Genomic DNA, 16,618 nt, shown 5'->3' on the forward strand with positions numbered 1-16,618 from the left:
GACTGAAAAACTCCTTGCTGTGGCTCCCTCCGAGACAGCCATTAGATTGGAGGAGAACCGAGGGGGACATTTGTCTCTCTGAACTGAGTTTTTTCTTCATTTGAGTTCAAATCATGAGGACTTTTAGATGAGGGAGCAGCAGGGGTCAGACATTTCATGTCCTGTCATGTGCAGTAACTCAGGCTGTAGTTCACTGACTTTCTCCTAATGAAGCTCTCTGCTGCAGTCCTTCCAGTCCTTTGTTTTCAGTCCTGTCCCTGCAGTGCGTGTCTTGACATTTTCTGTCACACCGCATGTGTGTGCATTTGGAATCAGCAAATGTCCGGTGCAGGGTCATCACTGTTTTACACATTTAAGTGCAAAAATGCAGCTTTGAAAACTTGCTTGTTTTTAAAATGCGCCTCATCTGCACTTTGAATTTAAACTTTAGTTGCCCGCAGCAACCAGTTCAAATGTAAATGTAGGCAGACAGAACATTAAAAGGCACAATCCACCTGTTTTACATGTCAGTTTACCAGTGACACTGTCTCCTACACAGCCTGTGAAAACACTTTAATGGTTTAGAGGAACTTTGCAAAGTCTGAGAAAATTACTCAAGTGACATCACCTGAGGAATGTCAGTGTGGGTTCGGATACTACAAATCTTACAGAAAATTATGTGGAATGGATCTGACTGCGACATGTTCGGGTTGCTCTACAATTCAGTTGCAATTCCAATGTCCGAAGGAAATGTCTCTGAATCCTTGCTGCATCGTCAGTATCTTCTGCATACACATTTCTGTATAGTTTAGAGGGGTTTTAATGTAAAAGAAACATAAATACATGTGATAACTGATGCTTTGTGGCTGTACTTTAATTACTTAATTGACTGAATTATTGTATCGTAGCTTTTATCTTAATGTTCCAAATAATATGTATAGAGTAGCCTACATTCACACTAAGCCAGTGACATGAAAGCAGATTGTTTCGCTGTCCATTTTGGCCTCAGAGTCATTGAAAATTGGGTGCATGGCATTCAAAATATGTCAACAAGCAGAGAGGATCTAATGAAATACATTATCTGATTTCATTATGCAAAATGTCAGATCCAAGACTTTAAAGCTTAACTGGTCTGTGATGTTTCAAATCTGTCAGGCATGGCTCACCTTAGCATATGGAAGTGTCCCTTTAATAAACACCATAGTACAGATCAAATAGATCACCAAGTCAGAAATGACACCGGAGATCAATAAATATAAACATGTCATTGACAAGGACATACCAAAAGGCATGTGCATTGTAACATACGATACAAGGTCATGTAGCAGTGGATATTAATAATGTGTTGGACCTGCAAGGATATGAATTATACTTATCATTTTTTGGTTTCCTCAAATCCATTAAATTTAATATTGATTTTTCAGTGATAGTATCCATGAAAAACTCGGGTCAAATAAGTTTGTGTCCTTGCTTGCATAACTCTGCAGCACAGGACAGCGGGAGAGGACATGCATATATTTATTTATGCATGCCATTGTGTGTGTTTCTGTGTGTGTGTGTGTGTGAGTACAACTCAGCAAAGTGTTTTAATGCAAGACGCATCTACTAATTTTGTTAGAATCACTAAATGTCACCCCATAACCATCCATCACCTCAAAATATGGCTTTCATGGCAGATTTGATCAAATGGTGAGATGCTGTGCAAAGCTCAAATGTCATCACTCTCCTAAAGTGTATGTGGGTGTGTCAGTGTGTTTGTGTGTGTGTGTGTGTGTGTGTGTGTGTGTGTGTGCTTAGAGTGGCATGTGCTGACAGAACATACTTACACTTGCTGACTAGCTGTGAACAAGAAGGGGATGTCTTTGGTGACAGTCAGAAATATTTTCCCCTATTCATTACACATGAAGTCATGACTTTGATGGTGATCTTGGAAAACAGACAGGGGCCCAACCTACGTTTCCTTGGTGACGGTAATAGGTGATGCTGAAACATGACATCTGACGCAAGAACTTCAAAGGAAGGATTGAAATACATTGAGGACAGGAGAGAATAATATTAAAAATTCAGTGACGCAGAAGTCACACTTCATGCTCACAGGACTTATCTCCTTGGCAACTGCCTCCATCCGGTTCAACTTGCACCAATTGAAATTGTCTCTTTCTTTTTCCATCTCTTTCATTAGCTGCCTCAAAGTTAATGTGCCTTTGAATGAAATTATGTATTCTGTCTGAGTGCCCACACATACAGTGGCCTGTCATCTTCCTTTGGACAGACTTGAAACAGAAGCACATATTTCATGAAGCTGCCAATACCAACACTGTTAACCTTGGATTTCAGCATCCCTCTCGGACACAACCAATTTATTTGGTGAGATCTGGCCGAGTGTCCACTGCCAGACACGGCGTGAGAGCGTAACGCACAATGGAGAATGCTAGCATGTTTCCGTTGGCCGAGAGGAAAAGGCAGAAATTTACACTTGTGTTATTTTTGTCCTTCCACCCTGCAGTGCCACCCTGCATGCCCTCTGCCTGCCATCATGCTGTCCAGTGGCACAGAACTAATGATGTCATCATTTCAAGCCATCTCTCAGCTGGACCTCTTGACCCCTGAGCTTGTGCCAGGGACACATTAGTGATGATGTGTGGCGTGCAGCTGTGGACATGACAAAACATTCCCATGCCAAGATGTTTGAGAATGCCTAAGTGCTGCAAAACACCATTTGAGAAATCTTGATGATTGGCATTTGAATTGCTTGAAAATACCACTGTTATCTTGGCCTTTCATTTGGGCTGACAGGCCCGTGACAAATCTGAACCTCTAAAGGATTGGCCCAATTCAAGCTTAAGGGAAATGGCTTCATATCTGCACCCCAAGTGAGAAATCAAAACATAGCTGATGATGTATGGCCGGGTTAAAACGTAGCTAACACCCTGGCCTCAGATGTAGCAGATATGACCAGGAGGAGCTGACCTCTGGCTGATGTAATAGCTGTGATTTGTCTTTAGCCTGTCAAAACACAAGTCCAGTTTCTTGTGATGCAAGTGGTGACTGGTCCAAACTGACAACGTGTGAACTGTGCTCACATCCGCAAAACTTGCGTGATAATGAAATACGTCAGGACATTTCTTGTTCCAATCTAGGAGAGCCATTATTTTACTTCAGCTGCTCGGGTCTGGGAGGCAGCTGTCAGGGAGAAAGGCCCGTCAATCAAATTGTTCCTCTGACAGCCGACAAGGTCATTAGGCTTCATGTAATGTCCCATGTCCCTACATCAGCAGATTACGATTCATTTGTTTACATGTCCTCAAAAACACTGAAAGCTATTCATGTGATACAGCTAGCATTGCTGACTGTGTTTGTCTTAAAAAAGGTCCATACTCGCAGAACATTCACTCGCACACATTCTTACTTGAAATTGTGAATCATAGCTCTCAATGAAAATCCCTGGTTGTATTTCAGCCCGTCAATCAAAGCAGGTCTATTTTTGCATGTGTCTGAACCCCGGGGACTTCTGCCGTCACTGAGCAAGCCAAATGTGTGACATCTTCACAATGGGCTCTCTGCAGTGTTTTGTGGCCAACCCATGGAGGATTTTAGACCCACTTTCCCAGCAGATCCTCAGTCGAAGCAAAACAGATGAACCGTTTTCTACACCAAAAGGTTACTGCATCATTTGGGACAGATATATGGTATACTCTGCTCTCAAATCATTTAACTAGTAGACCATTTTCAAAGATGTCAGCCCTGTACATATTTAGCACTCTCAGCTATTTTCACACTATTACTCACACAAAAAGGCAGAGTTTGGAGTTACGTTAAATAAATACACACTCCAAAACTAAATCTGTCCATCTGTTTTATACAGAAAACACTCTTTGCCGGAATAGCACAAGAAACATTATAGACGTCTCCAATAAATCGTTATACCAAAATGACAAAATAGGTCAGAGCATGACCCCTACAGTATGTAGGTTACCCTTTGTAACACAAAGACACACCAGGTTTAGGCGAATAAATGTCAAGGTCAAGGTTAGGGAAAGGCTGTCTTCACAGTTAAAAGAGAACAATGTGGACTGTTGTCTGTAAAGATGCGATAGGATGTCTCTAGGGGAGACATTTGACAGGTCTCTTCTTACCCTCTCCCTTTTTTTCTGGTGCAGTATAAGAACATGTCACTACTGTAACAACCAAAAACAAAAACAGTAATGAATTGTTCCTTCTAGCAAGTATTGTCTGTGTAGGCAAAGCATTATGTAGCTTAATCCTCTGGGCTATGATGCCTCATTGTTGTAAAAAATAACTTAGGAACACATTTACGAGCCTCATTGAGTGACATGTTTTTTTCACTACAATTAACATGGGCACAATATTTTATTTTGAGTCAATCCCACACCATCCTGCTGCTGGAAATATTCACTAAAGCAGCAAATGTGTATAAATCCACAGCTGGAAATAGTTGCCAATGAATGCTCTATTCAGGGCTTTTTGGCCAGTGTTAGCTAAAAACTACAGTGACCAGCTGTTAAAAGAAATGTGCTTTGGTATTTTCTTTGGTAAGAAAAAAAATGAAGCTGTATATTTATGACCCATCTTCAAAAGGAATTGATGGATTTAAAACTGACAGGGTAGGGAAGTCAGACATTATTAAGAGAAAGGACTAATGCATTGTTGTTTTTTTGTGATGGTATTGTTTGACAATAAGAATAACAGCAGTCATATCCTTTAAGATGCTGGAATAAACTAGTGTTGTTGTTTTTAGTGTGATGACAGTCTCAAGGTTCACAGCTTTAGTTTACTTGTTTTTATGCATGTAAATGCTATGAATGAACTGTAAGACTGCGATTTCACCAATGAGACAATAGAGAATATGCAGGATTGGTAAGGAAGTAGTTCTAACCCTAAAGTAAAGCTAAAAATGTTGACTCTGTTTATCCATTAGAGCCATCTGTGCTGTATATAAAATTGGTGAGGACATCTGGGAAGAATTGGATGAGGGTTGATTCCGGTGGGATGATTGGGCAAGAGGAGAGAGACAAAGAGAGTTGAATGCTGGTGGGGATGAACAAAAGTTGAAGGTTGGTCAAGGTTGTGTAGGGGTATGAGGGGATGAAAGAAATGGGTCGAATAAACAGGGATGAACGGGGGCCAACTGGAGAAGTTATGTAGCAGGAGCATCTAGGAACCCAGGGGTTCACTTAGGGTGAGGGCACGTCTCGATGAGCTTTCTGCTTCATCATCCCCCAATGGTTCCTAATCATTCCTACAATGAAAGAGGCAGACAGAGAATTACTGAGATGGCAGTGTTGACCCTAACAGGCATGTCTTTAATGTGGGAGGAAACTGGGGACCTGGCGGAAACCAACATGAACATGAGAAGAACATGCAAACTCACCACAGAAAGGAACTAGAGTCTGAACCCAGGACCTTCTTGCTGTGAAGTTAAAGTGCTAAACATTAAACCGCCGTGCTGCCTACTGAGAGGAGCAATAGAACAAGAACAGGGTTTGAGGCTGTGGGGTGAGAACTGAGACAGATGGGAGAGAAAGGTATAGGTGATTGGCCTAGTCTTGTTCCTGAACTTAATTTAATGTTTAGCCAGTCTCAAAGCAATATTTTATGGACAAAATATATGAGATAAAATATATATTAAGATGGCTTTCAGTTCTGTAAACATTTTTACAGAGATATGTTTTTCACATAACTTTTCTCTACATAATGTTTGAAGGCCTGAGTCTTGCTTAGAACAGCAGTTCTTGTTCTCTAGCCAGAGAGTTACATGGGAAACAGATGTTCTTTTAATATTAGCCTCATGGGTCCATCTGTGCCTCCTGTAGTATTGTTTGCCGTCACACGCAGCACTTATATTTATTTATTTATTTATTTATTTATTTATTTATTTTTTCTCTAACATGTTCACAGTAGCCAGACCGAGGGCAAAGGCAGAGACTTCACTTGGAATGCCAGTCACATTGCCCTTTCCACGAGCACTGTTCCACAAAGCCTGAGGGCGGCTGGGTGTAAGAGACTGTCCTTGGTTTCTGTTCCTCTGCAAATCTATTGTGTGTCTAGTGTGTATGTGTGTGTGTTTGTGTACAAGAGTGAGTGTGAGTTAGAGAGACGAAAGAGACAGACAGAGACAATGAATGACTGATATGACACTGCAGCTTGGTCACTCATCTTTGTGTCCCAAAATTAAAGGGATTGCACCCGAGATAAATAAGATTAGAGGAGACTGTGAGGAAAGCGTGTGTGGGCGGAGGTTACCAAACAAGGATTTTGATCACATTGTACCGAAAGTAATTTTCATTGTGATAAAGATTAATGCTGAGTCCCTTTGTTAATACCTCTGCAACGAAGGTCAGATTGCAATCATCAATTTGAATGGTGTAATAATAATAAAAAGGTTCTCTGGCAGAAAGTAATGCCAATATACTACCTGTGGGCTTAGGTGTAAGATACCATGGGTCCAACCCGGAGACACAGAAGCAATTAGGCTGAAAGCACCACATAGCTTGGTTGCTTTCAATCATTTATATTATCTAATACCAGGAAACTGTACATGTAACTGCATGAAATTCCCCCAACTTTCTCCCTTTTCTTCTTATTGTGTGTAGACAGAACCCATAGCGAATTTTAAATGTGGTGCGATTACATACATAGTCAATAAGAAGTGAATATGCCTAGAGAAAGTTGATGTTGATGTTCAGCTTGAGCATAAAAATTGCCGTATCCCAGGCTGATAAGAAATAACAGCCAGAACTGGAAGCTCTTGTGAGTTCTGAGGTTGGTCCGAAGCTGAACTCAAATGTGTGGGGTCAACTGTTATTTCAAGACTATTTATGTTTACTGTTGTTAGTATAACCTTAATTTAGAGACGTGCCCTCCGTCATTAATTTTGTTGTGTAATACTGTGCAATGTCTCAATCCAACATGTTTTACAGGATACAGATTTTGTGTTTTATGTAGTATTTTGTGTCATGCACTATATAGTTTCTGGCACCAGGTTGTGCTATTGAGTCTGAAAGAAACAAATTGTGAAGTGAAAGGGAGTGAAGTGCCATTTTTGTACATTGTAATACAGAGAATATGCGGGTTTTTCTTAGCAGATGATGAAATGTTCTGGTGGACTGTGAAAGTGAACAATTTTCTGTTTTATCTTATTGTCAAGTGTTAAAATAAAGACACTGTTAGTTGCACAACAGTCACTTTTGCACTGAATCATTGGCTCCAACACAAACACACAGGCTCACTGATCCGTCTTTTGCTAGCTAGCTTACAAATAATGTACAGTTGGTATTTTTACTGTTGGGGGCAAATAAACGCAGACCAGTGGACAAATATGCACAAATTTGCTTTGTGGTCTGTCTTAACACACCATTAGATTAGTAATATATGTATTTCAATCAGGAGAGACCAGAGTATGAAGTAAAATAAGCTTTATTATGCAGATGATATTAATGATTAGGTATTGTCAAAGTCTTTGGTGCTTGGACTCTGCAGGGAGAAGTTTTGAATCGAAGGACATAAGTCCTGAGCATCAGCATGATAGATCCCCCCATGGAGTCCAGACACTGGTGGTGGTGGCTGATGACATCGATCAGTCAATCTTGGTCCAAATCACAACAATCATCTTGAGGCTGAAACTGATCGATCATTTAAAAAGACAGCTGCAATATGATAGGCTGACAATGAAGGTGTGTCACCGTGCTATTGGTTAGGCTTGACCAGGTGATGTGAACAGCTGGTGTGTCAATTGATGATCCAGAAATAACAGCAAGGAAAATATGAGCTTCGACAGAGCTCAGTATGAGCTGTGAGAAGGATCAGGGTGACTGAAGAACGATAAATAAATCTAAGACGTGAGCATACGTGAGGTGGTCTTCCTGTCTGAACTTTTGCTAGGTTCATTTTGAAATATATGCATTAAAAATATTATTTAAAGTGTGTTAAATTAAAAGTGCAAATCTTTATCATCATAGTTGGACATATTTGCATTTAGAAACAGCATATAAATGGTAACTACAGCACATTTTCCAACTAAACCCAAAGAGAACTTGCTTTACGCTGCTTCTGTTAACAATGACACGACAGGACATGTTAAGACTGAGCTCCTGACACCATACAGATGGTAGCTAAATCTGGTGGTGAGAGAGTTACACAAATTCAGGCATCTGAGGGCACAGTTAAACCCTGATCGGCACATAAACACTTCCTTCAATAGCGCAGCTGAAAGAGGCAGGAGAGCTTCTCGGTTGCATGTGGGTAATACAAACCCTCCACAAGATCAACCGACCATCTCATCTGCCCTGGCAGTTGGCAAGGCTTCTGAGGTGTGCTTTGGTTGTTGACAAGTCAGGGTAGAGTCCTGGTTTGACAGGGCACACTCTTTGTCGAGTGGCAAACAACGTGAGCAGAAAAAACGATGGAACATTTGTCACAAATTTGTGCATCTATGGTTTGAATTATTGTCTGTTTTATGGGGCTGCAGATTGAGGATTTACTCTCTCTCATTCTCAAATCACTAAATTAATACATTTATCCTGCTGCTTTTCACTCTTTGTGTCGCTGTCACTTTCTTCCTTGTTCCAGCTTTTTCTCACCTGCCTTTTCTCATGCTGGGAGATGACACAGTTAGGAGGTCATGGTTAATCAGAGCTCATCCTCAGGGCAGAAGGATGGAGCTACTGCTGTATGTTTGTATGGCTGTTTCTCCTCACACCACTGCATCTTGTTTTTTGCCAGCTGGCAAGTATGAAGGATCTGGACCTTTTGATGGATTGATAGTGAGCAATAAGGCATTGTGCGTGCAGCCAATGTTACAACGGTACAATTAACTTTGAACAGATTCCCTAATAAAAACAGCTTGCAATTTCTAATTTCAAGCCAAAGGCCGATGCTCAAATTGCACAAGTGAAATAATTAAAAGGGATTTTAATCTGACCATCATATTTTATAAATGCAAATTCTTAAAACTTCTCTTGTGTCCCTAATCCCCACTGCTTCACTGATAACTGACAGTGGATTGGGAGTCTCAGTGTGCCTTTTGTGTAAGTCTGCACATGCTTGCACATCATCCCCCAGTGCTGTTGCTCGAGGGTGTTTACAACTGTCTGTCAATCCAGTGCACAGAGCTTTAGATGAGTTTGTGAAGCTTCAGTCATGGTCCTGTTCCCTCCTGATGCACCGAAACCACTGACAGCTGACAGGGGAACAGTGGCTGAAGCGACAATGACCAGTGACAGCTTAAATCTCACGGTGACATTTCATAACATCCCTGTGTAGACACCTACAGGCATGCTCTAAAACTCTGATTATCAAGGTGTGGACAAGAAGCTCCACATGGTATCCAGTAAACAGAACATTTTGATATTATTATTGATTCAAATATTGTAATATAATACTATAGGACACACAAGAGGAATTTATACCTTGCTGGCTTTTTGTGATGTACACTGTTTTTTGGTTTTTTTTTTAGGTGTGTTTTTATTTGTCTGTTCCACATCAGCTGATCTGTTTCCACTCTGAGCTCCTGGTCCAGCGCCTCATTGGATGCTTTGAATTCGTGGAGCCAATCACCAAGCGGGACCTCCAACAAAAGAAGAGACCCCAAGCAAGACAATCTCTCTTTCTGCCTTAGACATTTATCTGCCCTACTTTGTTACATTTTTTGTCCTGTATATTTTAACTTCTTTTTCAACAAGGTTGGAGACCCCACTGTTATGGTTTTATCTTCAGTGTTGTTTAATTTTGGCACATCCTCTCTGTCTTGTTCCCTCATGTGTAGACAATCGTTTTAACTGGTTTTTGACAGAATACAGACCAGATTATAAAAACATTGCTCCATAGTGCTTCTTGTGGTTGTAAATTATCCTTTAACCACTGACCATAATCTACTGTTGCAGCTGCAAAATGGCAGATAGATTATTTTGACTGTCACAAAACCCCCAGGGAAATTATGTTCAAAACTTGATTCACTTGGTTCAATAACATTTGAAAAGGCTAGAAAAGTCAAATGGCCAGCTCAGGAATGTCGTCCAGGACATGAGATTTAAAATTCGGGTTCAGTGTGAGTGTGCATATTTAAGTCTCTCGTGAAAAGGCAGACATACTGCTGCACTCATCTCTTCACATGAAAAGTGACATAAATAATTGTGTCAAACGTTTTCACACCTCAGCACAGTAGGCCAATCACTGTGTGAAGTAGGTGTGAATGTCAGCTTTTCCATTTTGTAAAGTTACAGAAATGGTCATCCACAGCCCTCCCTACCCCTTATCTACCATTGGAAAGGTGCAGGATTGTGGAGTTTAATGGGAAATTCAACCGTCTGACAGGCATGTTTGAAGGAGTGCACATCTACCTTAAGGGTCTATTTGTGAAATGGAACAGTAAGAATGGTTTCCCATTTTGGAAAAAAACAACAACTGACTCTTAGATGAGAAAGAAGCTCTTTTGAGATGTAGCATATACTATAAAATATAGATTTGTTTCATTCTTGTGGTCATAAAACACTGCAAAATGAATATTTCATAGCCACAAATGAGACTAGGTAAACATTGTATATTTACTCACCTTGGGGTTGGATGGAGGTGGGAAGGAAGGGAGATGTTTGTTTGTATCACATATCAAAATCTCAAATGTTTAAACTATTACCTCAAAATATGAAGTCTCAGAAAATATCTTTATTGTTTTATATACAGTTTGACCATCCACTCCAGATGTTTAGTTTTTAATGGCACAGAAGTATACAGCTGGCGGTCTCAGAAATTCTGGGACAAACACAGAATGATATCAGACATGTTGTCAAGTGAAGGGAAAATCTTGTTTTTTGTACCTGTGATAGCCTACCTCTGCTGCAACTGTATGTGACTGCTCAAAGGCTCACATGTTATCTTACACGCTCTAAACTTATTTTGGCTAATAAGCGCTTTCACATGGACTTGACAAACACCAGAGATAGGGCTTTACTAAAAATAGGTTAATTCTATGGAACATGAGGATGTCTGCTGGTTCACCGTGTTTCTACAGATAATCGTTATATATCTGGATAAGGGAATCACTCGGTGTGTGGCTCTGATGGATTTCACTCATATGCAGTAGAACAGTATGAACTGGTGCCTAATGGCTCTCCTAAAGTGGAATGAGATCATGTCACTCTTAAGTCTAACATATTACAGACACATCAGCAAGCAATAATGTCAAAGTTGATCAAAAGGTGAAGGGTGCTTTCGCTTCAAAGCAGAGAGCGACAAGATGAACAGATGATGCAAGTTTCTGTGCATATTCTCATTAAATGTATTTTGAGTACACGCAGCTTAATTCCTATTAGGTGTTACACACAACCTCTCTATCCTTCTAATGAGAGCACTAATACATTATCCAGTTTTCCATGCAGAATCTCACCCATACAGCTTTAAAGCTCTTAAATCTGAAAACAAAATTACATGATGTAACTTGTGTTCAGCGCATTTTCATGTACTTCATGTACTAAGCATAATGTAATTTAATTCAATACGTAACTTCTCTTAATATGTAATTTTATATCTTGGAGCAAAATTGTCTTAAAATCTTAACAGTCTCAGTTGAGGCTATGTTCCTTTGTCCTGAGAAATGTGCTCCAAGATATTTTATCTTTAGGGAGAATCAATAAGGTAGACAGGAAGGTTATGTTGGTTATATTACAACTAAGTGTTGTAATATAACAGCAGAGCATCGATGTGTCAAATGATTTTAGGGACACTGCATGGAATAAGAGTGAAGTTACTGAATATAGTTTGAAGTATTTCTTTTTGGTCCATTACAAGCACATTTGTCAGTAAAAATACTAAAATACTAATACTTTATAAAATAAAAAAGAAAATATATATCTTCATGTTAAAACAGTATATTAAGTTATCCAAATCAAAACTAATGCATAGTCTTTAACTGCCCTTTTGAATGACACACAAAGATGTTTTATGATCCCTTTAATAATCTAGGATGATATCACTTTCGTATCACTGTTCAAAAGTAAATCTGTTTTATGATGTGACAACACTGTAACTATAGTTAAGATTTAGATAGCCTATATTTAGGGACAATAACAACTTGGTTAGGTCATGTTAAATCATGGTCATGGTTCATAAAAAACAATGTTGACTGTCAGTGGGAAATAAACAGTGGTCTTTCATGTTGTGTCTCCTTTACTGCTAGAAGTCTCTGCCACTTGAAGGTAAACATATGTTATTTTCGGGCAGTTGCTGAGATGACTGATTCTGCCATTTACATGTGAGGACAGTCACCTTTTAGCTGAACCAGTAAGTCAGTATCGGAATATTCACCCACGATGAGCTTTGTTACATGCCCCACATCCTCTCAATGTGGCTAGAGGTTTACATTACTTTGAAAAACAGATTTTAAAGACTGCCTGTCAAAAGTGTTTTGCACAACGAGTGTATAATCTAAGTGGACATAGTGTTTTTATTGCTAGAATGAGCAGCAACTCTATCCGTTGAGTGTGGCCCATTGTGGGCTTCGACCACACTCAGAGAGCTTTGAAAACAACGTAACTCTGACTCATCTCACTCATCTCCAGCTGGTGAAGTTGGCAATATAAGAAAACCCACAGTTGTGAAAGGCCAGTTAGTCATGCAATAGGGATACCAATATCATTGATTTCTGCTGCCCCAGAATCTATTGTATAAGTGACACGGTGACACATTTCATTGGAAGGCATGAAATATTAGGTGTTACACTGTTAAATTGTTCTCAGGTGTTCTGGCCTTTCCAATACCCTTTGTAAGGTCAGTTCTTAAGAAGTTGTAGAGTTCAAGTCCTACCCTAAAGTGGAAAACACGGTGTATAATTACAGTAATACTCTCTAGTACTACCGTGATGATGCTGGCCACAGTGATCGTCTTGAGCCATCCTTCCCACTGTGCCCTTGGCTTATCAAGAACACCCCTGCCCTCCATCCCGCTTCCTGTGCCGGCATATAGGGCGAGCTGCCCAGAATCCCAAATGTCAGCGGATGGCTTAAGAAATGACAGCTGCTTCTGCATCTTCAGTGTCCACCACCACATTCCGAGAAGTGTTGAAAGGGACAAAGTGACATTTGCAGCAGGGTCCCCTCAACATCCTCTTGTCTCCTCTCACTGTGTTTCCACCATGCCACCCCTTGTTTCCTGCCCTGCTGTGACCGTGAATCTACATAGGATACTGGTCTGCTTACCAGGCCAAACATCATGCTGTGTTTGACATTCATCATTTATTGATGGGCTGTTCTTTAATTGCAGCAGGAGAGTGCTTAGCTTCTCTGCTCTCACACTGGCTGATCCGTGGGGAAGGCCCACCTACCGAGGGCCCACATTTACTCACCACGCTGGGAGCACAACTGTTGACTTATAATGGTTGTGACACATAAAAAATAACCTGCAGGGTTGTTTTTTTCTCTTCTTTCCATTTTGTTAGCATTTCACTCCCTGCTTACGCTTCTCCCTCTCTTGCAATGAGCCAAGGCCATCGGTGGGTAAGGGGCAGAAATAAAATGATTAACTAAAGAATGTGAGTAGAGTGGATTGATTGATGTGAGGACACTCGCTAAGGCAATCTCAAGCTGGATCTATATGAATGTTGAGATATTTGCAATGTACCACCTGTCATCCATGTAATGGGGAGATAAATCCCTGTTTTGTTCTGCGCTGATAAAACTTCCTAATTCCTTATGATAACCACACATCTATTTATCCTAATGTTATGCAATAAGGTGAACTTTTCACTCCTCAAAAGTCCTGTGAAGATTAGTTTCCTGAACCCTGCCTCATAAACCTAAACTAATCCCTTCATGTGTTTCCTCCTGCAACCAGGGTGCTCTCTCTTCATTTACCACAAATCACACAGGCCTATCCAATTTCTCATCTAATCTCTATCGGGAAGGAGTTTAATTTGCCCCCATATGCAGCTGCAGTTGGACACTTGGTTAATTTTAGCAGTAAGAGAGCAGGGAGTAAATGTGATGCCCACCATCATTTCTGTAAAAAAAAAAAACTTGTGAGATGGTAATGATTTTTTAGGTTTAGTGAGATGAATGCCATGTTACAAATACAAGGGCATATGTGTACGTGTTTAAGTGCACACAGTTATAATGGGAATTGAAACTCTAGCAGTGTGGGATAATACACACAAATTCAGCAAAGCAGGAGGAAATAAGCAAGTCCTCTGTTATCTACTTTTGTAAAACCTCTGGCGCAGCTTTTGCAAAGAAGTATAAGTATAATTCTGTAGAGCTACTATAGTGACATGTATGCATAATGCCACCATGATGTCAAAAATGAAAAAGAAAAAACAACCTTTGAGCCTAATCTCAGTTGTGACAGATGCAAATATGCCCTAACTCTAACCCTCCAACAGCGGTAGCAAAATTCGACATGCAAAAAATCACAACATCAAGAAACATATGGCCCATAACATTCTTTATTCTTTTTTTTTTTACATAAATATTTTTTAATTACATCTTTATGAATCCTCGCTCAGTTTTAACTTGCCCTCAGTCATTGGTGGCAAATAAGATAGTTCTAGTTCTTAAATTTCTGCATTATTTTGTTATATGATCATTTTCATCTGGTTACAATGAAAGAAACCACTGTTTGCCCGTTGCATAGCTAATTCTTCATGCTTTGATTGTACTTTAATCCACCAAATAACCTGGCAACACATCAGTCAGGTAGCTATATCATGACTGATGTTGTGCCTCCACTGACAAGGTCACTAAACCCTTAAATACTGCCTTGCCTCCATTTCATGTTACATTTGCAGTACACTTCATTTAAAGCTTCAGTTACTCGTTATTGCTAGAAAGATTTGAAAATCAATTGTGCAAGCAGCTGTTGAGAAAGTAATGTTCTGTCCATTCCTCCAGGGGTCTTTCAATATATTTGTTTTTTGTTTTTTTGTTTTTTTCAGGCTTTCAAGGTTAGTAGAGAACAAAGTGATGCAAAAATAACCGTCTTCCCCCAATATTATACCCCGATATTGTTTGCTTTATCTTTCCATTTATCCACCATGGATGCATGTTAATTGGCATCATTATGATTTAAAAATGCCAGATTTAGCCAAGTGTTCACGAGCAAGGAACACATCACCAACGAGATACGTTTTAACAGATTTATTGACAGAATTTGAATGAATTGTGTGTTCTTGATGCGGAACGATTCTTGATACGGTGATTCTTGATGCGGTGTGGGGAGGTCGGACGAAGGATCCGCCGCTGCACCCGGGCAGTGACGAACCCCCAGGAACCTATAAGAGAGGAGAGAAGAACAGAAGAGAGGGCGGGGGGGAGGGAAACTCGAAAGCGAGAGTGAACGAGGGGGACGCTGTTAGGTCTGTTTATATAGGAGCCGGAAGGGGTGTAATTGGTGTGTGTTCCCGCTCCTGAAACTGCGCTTATCAAGCTTCGATTCACGAGCAAGGAACACATCACCAACGAGATACGTTTTAACAGATTTATTGACAGAATTTGAATGAATTGTGTGTTCTTGATGCGGAACGATTCTTGATGCGGAACGATTCTTGATACGGTGATTCTTGATGCGGTGTGGGGAGGTCGGACGAAGGATCCGCCGCTGCACCCGGGCAGTGACGAACCCCCAAAAACCTCCAATTATTTGAGACGTGCTCGTGCGGATCTTAGATCGTTGAGTCTGAGCAGATATAGCTGTGATACGTTAATGAGCGTGAATAGTGAGAGTCCAAGATACAAGCAAGACGGCACGGGTCGAAGTGTGATGGTGACACAGTGAATTCTGAGCATCCAAGGAAACTGAAGATGCTATATGAAATATGGAATATGAACCTCGCTTTGAGGGTCAGGGCGATGTGAGGAGTTTGGTATCCTCAGCGAATGGTGTGTAAGCAAGTGGACAGCAGATCGGCGGTAAGAGAAAGTCGTTTGGCTGGTTCTTGGCTGACGAGACCAGCGAGAAGTGACTTACTTGGGGATGGTTTATGGCTGGACTGGGATTACCTGTGATTAGTTTGGAGAAAAACTAGTACCGCTGAAGTAGATTTGATAGTAGGTGTTTTATGTTCATGGCAGAATGAGCATAGGTGATGTAGCAGATGACGGTGGTGAGATAGAACGAGGGGGAAATGATGTTGTGTCGGTCATGAAAGTGTTGGAGCTATCCAAGCTGTCCAGTAGGAGGAGAGTGTAGAAGATAAGCTGTTAATATTGTAGTTTGGATTTCGAAGATCAGGAGTATTAAAGATGGATTTACAGATTGAAGTCAGTGCAGAATATGGAGGAACTGGAGTCGGCAGCGGTTTGGCGTGCAGAGCCAGTTTCTGAACTTCTGGAACATAAAATGAGAGAGAGAGTCAGCGATGGTATTGTGGTGGCCTGGGACGTGGGCGGCACGGAGGATATATTGGTTAGTGATGGAGTGCCACGTGAGCGACGCATGAATGGCGTGATTGAAAAGGAGTTGGAGCGACCTTGGTTAATGATTTCAACGACTGAGATTATCATAGTGTATAAGAATGGATTAACTAGACTATTCGTGTCCCCATAGAACAGCGGTGGCTACTACGGGGGTAGATTTCGAAGAGGCGGAGGAAGCGACCTGGCAATTGTCCATGGTTCTGGGGGCCATTCTGATGCTA

The sequence above is a fragment of the Scomber japonicus genome, chromosome 3, assembly GCF_027409825.1.
Source record: "Scomber japonicus isolate fScoJap1 chromosome 3, fScoJap1.pri, whole genome shotgun sequence".
Classification (NCBI taxonomy): domain Eukaryota; kingdom Metazoa; phylum Chordata; class Actinopteri; order Scombriformes; family Scombridae; genus Scomber; species Scomber japonicus.